The sequence below is a fragment of the Papaver somniferum genome, unplaced genomic scaffold (assembly GCF_003573695.1).
Source record: "Papaver somniferum cultivar HN1 unplaced genomic scaffold, ASM357369v1 unplaced-scaffold_137, whole genome shotgun sequence".
Classification (NCBI taxonomy): domain Eukaryota; kingdom Viridiplantae; phylum Streptophyta; class Magnoliopsida; order Ranunculales; family Papaveraceae; genus Papaver; species Papaver somniferum.
In genome coordinates this window covers 17462686-17469203 of record NW_020622934.1, presented here as the reverse complement: position 1 = coordinate 17469203, position 6518 = coordinate 17462686, and the positions used below count along the sequence as shown (strand labels likewise).

At 37.1% G+C, this 6518-nt stretch overlaps 1 pseudogene; it reads right to left on the bottom strand.

The window, feature by feature from the left end:
* Window positions 1-1445: 1445 nt before the first annotated feature.
* LOC113334625 lies at window positions 1446-6261 on the bottom strand (annotated as a pseudogene).
* Between the last annotated feature and the right edge of the window lie 257 nt (window positions 6262-6518).

Sequence of the window (6518 nt, the reverse complement as noted above, 5' to 3'; positions counted from 1 at the left end):
TGGGTATGAGGTGAGGATTTCATCTTAGGAAACAATGTTTTACATGTGTTTTAAGGAAGTAAGTTCATAAACCTGTGTATGAATCGAAAAGGAAATCGCCAGGTGTTATTGGGATTGTTATTCATTGCATATCTTGTGAACATCCAATATGCATGATTTAGTATAACCGCTCACGACTTGTTTGTGTTCTTGATAAAACTATTCACAAAGGCCTGATTATGTATTGGTATGACTTTTATTAGTGAAACCAATCTTAAGTAATCACCTGAGATGGTATATCGAGTTTGTGATTTGTTGAACCGAATCCGGGTAAAGAGGAACCGATCCTATGAAGAGGTGCAACACATCACAAAGGGGAATCGATCCTTGTATGAGGTGAAGCAAGTTTGTAGCAGAAAGGGGGACCGATCCTATGAACATGTGTATCACGTTTTTAGGCAACGGGGAAACGATCCTATGGACATGTGCAACACATATAAGTTAGATACCATATATATGTGGGGAACCGATCCTAGTACTAGTCAACCGAATTTTGGAAAGCTAGTGTGACTATGCACAGTACTCACATGGAGGTAGAACCAAAACTTGTTTTGGTAGAACCGTTAAACCCATGCTTTGTGATTGAGTGCTCTTGATCAATCACATAGTTCTTGAAAGTCAGATGAACCAATTATAAACTTGTTTGGAAGTGTGGAAAATCAGTTTCAAGGTTGTAAGTATGAAAGAGGACTTACAAATTAAGGATGTCGACATACTTTGAACACGTACACTAATGTTTATCTTTTATTGTTCAAAGTTATTCCTTAATAGCTACAGGAAGAAAATCCCAAGATCGAAATATAAATAAGTTAAGAATCTTTTAATTAAGGTTGTTAACACTACACCAAATTCTGGGATTTGAAACAGAACCAAGACGTTACGAAATGGGGTTGTAAAGGCTTTCGCTTGTTTCAAAAGTGGGTGTTACATTTTTTCGTAACGGCAATATAGCCGTTACGAATTCTGGATTGTAACGGCCATAGTAACAGCTGTAGGCCGTTACAAAATGCCACGTAGTAACAGCCGAGAGCCGTTACGAATTATTTGTAACAACATGGTCGTAACAGGCTCAAGCCGTTACAACGTGGCGTATTAGTAACGTGCTCGAGCCTTTACTACGTGTCAATTTGAAACAGCTTGAAGCCGTCACGAACGTTTTTTGTAACACCAAAAAAATTACTGCTAGTCGACATTGACCTGGTCAAAATTGGTTAATATTGACCAGGTCAATGCCGACTGGCAGTTCATTTTCTGCCGGAAATAAGCCGGAATTCTAAATTCGATGCCTGTATACATTCATCATCCACACTCAACAACAATTTCTTCAATCTATTCATATCACTTTCATTCAGTTCAGATTTACATTACAAAAGAACTGAACAGATAGATAAACTACAAAACTAAAATTTCTCAAGTACCAAACTTTTTATTTTTTTTTTAAGTATCAAATTTCTAAGGGAATACATGGAAGGTTCCAAACACATAGAAACTTACTAACTGCCTACAATACTTGAATACATGGAACTTACAAATCTTAGCTGCTTTGTTCTCCACCCTTTCTGATGATTCAAATAAACGCAACTAAGCTTTATACCCTTTGCAGGCTTGCTTTGTTGAAAGCTTGAGCATCAGAAAACTCGATGTAAGCAATCCTACAAAATACAACATGCAGCATTATTATGACAAGTAAACTGGAAGAAATAATGTTCAAAAAACGCAGTTCACGTAAATGCAAACAACCAATAAATATGTGGGTGTAACACCAATTTGTTTTGTTTCTTAGATGTTGGTAGTAAGGTATACTTAGAGCAGAAGACATACTAGAAGGGATAAGTTATTGCTGCAGGGAAGTAAGAGAAGTACTTACCATGTAATATAGCAGGTACACATGTTGATGCCAACCCCCTCGCAAGTATAAACTGAAGGTGAAAACCACATATTATAAGCAATCTCTAGGTTAACTTGAAACAAATATGAACTTCTCCGTGCTCACAGTAGCACTACCTGATATCTCTAGTGAGAACAGCATTTCCGATTGTCTTGCTATTTCTTTAAGCTCCAAAACACCTGTATCCACTCCAACTGCTTCTGAAAGGATTTAGAAGCATACATTAGATGCATTACAAATAAATACAGTTCAGAAGGAGACAAGTATTCAGTATACCCTGCTTCATAAGATTCCATTAAGCCAAGGTAGTAAAAAGTAGTTGGAGTGGTTAAATTTCCAAAAGCATACGTAGTACATGAGAAAGAGAACTTGGAAACAATTGCTAAAGGAAATAGTTTACGTAAGTAAAGAAGTTTAGCATCTTTACTTGAAATAGATGGAAACATCCTCCACAGTTAATGTACTTTCAGCGGGAAAAGTCCATAAGCTTCATAAGTTGGCACTATCTTTGGTCCTGCAACCTACCAAAGATAATAAGCTCTCTCACCAGAACTGAGTACACAATTTTAAGAAACAGAAAATCAATCAAGTATTCAAGTGAAGTACTTAACTTGTAATCGAGAAGGTTCACAAAGGCTTATGCCAAGCCCACTGCAGTTCACTTCCCACCAAATTTACCAAGTTCATTGAAACTTCCTACATAGAAACTTAAAAAGTTCATAGAAACTACCTACATTGAAACTTACAAAAATTGCTAAGGGATTCTCCAACCTTTCTGATCTCATAACAGAGCATCATTCAATTAACCTGCAAACCGAACAATGACAAACAATGGTTATATACTATAAGGGAATGCACTCAAACATCATTCAGCTAGCTAGTTATAGTACTAATTATCCATGTTTCAAACGCTCCATCCAATAATAGTAAAATTTGCGTAAAAATAGAAGTACGTTCATCTGATTAGTTAAATAATTAAAACTAGTCCCACCAAAGCCTTCCAAATGTACTGAAATATAAGCAGCCATGTAAAATTAGATATCACTTTAGTATTCTGTTATAAACATATCAAGATGTCCCCATCAATTTCAAAACCAACAATATGGAATTTAAGCAAATTACAGGCAGAGAAACCAGCTTTACCTCTTGTCCATCAGGGCCATCTTCTTTGACTTCACGTGTGAGGGAATCAAGAATGGTATCAGGATCAGCCACGATCAACTTGAATGACTAGTAAACAATAAAATATCAGAATAAACTACACCAAATCTATATAAACTCCTGGATATATTGCATTGATAAAATTGAACACTTGAGAAGATAAGTCAAAATATAAAGAGATGCAGTTCTAAGTAGCCTGACAAGTGACAATCGTAGAGACAGTTTCGCATTCCTCAAACACAAAATTCATACTGCAAGGAGCTTAACTTCTAGTGTACTTTGAGATTTGCCAATTCAGCAATTGAAAGAGTAAAAGCTACAGAAGAAATAGTGCTATAGTCTATAGAAACATACCTCATCACCAGGTAGTGTACTAGCACCAGCAATAGTAATGTCCTGCTTCTTTCCAGTACCCTTGTCAGTAGCGGCAACAGACAAAATACCATTTGCATCAGTGTCAAACTTGACTTCAATCTGAGGGGCATCGCGTTGGGCTGGAGGAACACCATCTAGACGGAAGCTTCTGAGTGACCTATTGTCTCTCACAAACTCTCTTTCACCTTGTAGTACATTTAGGTCAACACTTGTCTGTCCATCTGAAGCTATAGAGAACACCTCTGATTTTGAAGTGGGCAATGTGTTATTTCTCGGGATGATCTTGGTCATCACACCTCCCAGTGTTTCCAGTCCAAGAGACAATGGTGAGACATCCAGGAGAACAATGTCACTCACATCCCCAGAAAAAACACTAGCCTGGTTCAAAAAATCAAGAAACAGTTAAAGTATCCCAGTATTTGTGGATTTATGTTGTCACTCACATGAGTATATATCAACCAAGACAAGAATTTTTTTAAAAAATAACCTGAACTGCAGCACCAAGAGCAACAACTTCATCAGGATTCACTGTAACATTTGGGTCTTACCAGTCAATGATTTAACAAGCTCCTGGACAGCTGGGATACATGTGGATCCACCAACAAGGATCACCTCATCCAAGTCTTTGAAACTGAGCTTTGCATCTTTCAAAGAGTTCTGAACTGGAACTTTCAGTCTAAGAAAGTTGTTTCCAAGAGAAGACAGGAGTTAGAGCTACGAAATTCTCACAGCCAGATGTGTCAAAATACTGCTGGTGATGAATAAAGGAGATTACATACCGATCAAGAAGGTCTGAGCACAACTCCTCGAACTTGGCCCTTGTAAGAGTGGTCTCGATGTGCTTGGGACCATCAGCTGTTGCAGTAATGAAAGGAAAACTGCAAAGCAGAATGGGTACACAACAGTAAGCTTACACATGTACACCACAAATGAAAGCCTGCACCAACCTTGTCGAAGTTATCACCTCCTAAATGAGTATCTCCAGAGGTAGATAACACCTCAAATACTCCATCACCAACTTCGAGAACTACAACAGAGGCAGAGAAGCGTATTCCATATAAGCTTGTTTAAAACACTGATGCTCAAGAACAACTTGGAGTCTGACTCTCAAGCCTTTGAACATTCAGCAACACCTCAAAAGCATCAATACACTTAAACCACAGATAACTGCTCATCAAAGTGTCCATTTTAACATCTAACTAGCCTGTTTCTAAATTAGGCATCTTCAAAAAGCCTGAAAACTGAAAAGACTACATCTAAAACAATATTTGGTAATACATGCACTCATATGACACAATGAATTGCACAAAAATAAACTTCAAAATTCGAATGAAGTACCTGAAACATCAAAGGTACCACCACCAAGATCGAACACTAGAATTGTTTCATTGTTTTTCTTCTCAAACTCATAGGCCAATGAAGCAGAAGTTGGCTCGTTGATGATACGAAGAACCTCTAAACCAACAATTCTTCCAGCATCCTTTGTTGCTGTCCTTTGAGAGTCATTGAAGTAGGCAGGTACTGTAACAACAACTTTTGTAACTTTGTCATTTAAAAACTTTGACGCATCATCCAAGTTTTCTCAAGACCTATAAGCAAAAAGATGTAAGCACTATTTCATCAAAATGCAAAACCAAGAAGAACAGAACACTAAGCTAGTAACAATACCTTAGAGAGTGAGAAGCTTTCCCCTGTGTGTCACTCTAATTTTTCCAATACTTGGACAAGCCTCTACAAAACCAATAATAATCACCCAATTAATCAATTAATAAACGAGTAAAAATCAAAGAATTCTGGAGAATTACAGAGCTGAAACCTGGATTCTCCAAAAATATGACCATCAATATAAATCTGAACATGAACCAATTCCTTAAAATTTCCTTGTCTTTCAACATCCAAAATAACCCTTTGAAATTCAAACAAAATCACAAAAACAAATCTAAAATAAAAATTGATCAAACAAACACTAAATGATACAGAATAGAGAGTTAGGGTTTTGGAACTTGAGCTTGACAAGCGCCTTCGTCAAATTTTGGTAACAAATAATTTGGATGTGACTGAAGAAGGTAAGATAGCTCGACGTCATAATCAATTATATCTGCAAAACTGTATGTAGAAATAAAATCTTAATAGATGAATTCCTTATTCAATTTCCTACGAATCAATTATCAAATCGAAAGAAACCATAATTATAGCTTCAGGTTACCTTTTTAGCGGATTCTGGATCCACCACTCGAATCAGTATCACTGCCAACAACTATTCTTTGATGAATTCCTTTTGCTCTCGATCACTAAACCTTCATCTTGCCTCTCAAATCACATAGAAGAAAAAGAAGATAAAACAGAAAACGAGTTGAGAATGAAAACCGATATCTTCTAGGTTGGAAGAACACAGAGACCTACAAGGAAAGAAAAAGAAACTGAATCGAAGGATGTTCTTCTGGGTTGGGTAGAGAGAATGAGAGAGAGCAACAGAGAGTAAGAGGGACGATGAGGTGGAGAAAAAGAGATAAGATGTAGTAACATGGAGGGAATGAAATCTAGGGTTTTATGATTGAGATGCATCACGAGAATAGAATGAAGGGTCGAGATATCATCTTAGGTATACACGGCGTAGATGAAAGGCTAGAAAGCGCGCATGTGAATGGCACACGCACATACGCCAGGTGTTACGACCCATGTGTGACCAACCGTGCGATTGGCACTCCTATTAAAAATTTAGTAACGTTGGTACCTGTTACGTATTTCTGAAAATTTCGTAACAGTAACATCCTGTTACAACTTTTCGTAACGGCCATTTGTAACAGTAATTTCGTAACTGCCAGTAAGCCGTTACGCACTCCTGTTACGAATCCGGGAATTTGGTGTAGTGTAATTTTATTTTAGGAAAATGAGAATTAATAATGTGCATTTACTAGTTGAGATTTTCCAAAGAGATTTTCGGTTATTATTTTGGACAGAGCATTTCCAGGAATTATGGAAACCGAATTTGGAATATATTGAATATCTTTGAGAATATTTTCGGTTTTGGAAATTCCTTGGTGTCCGAACTTCC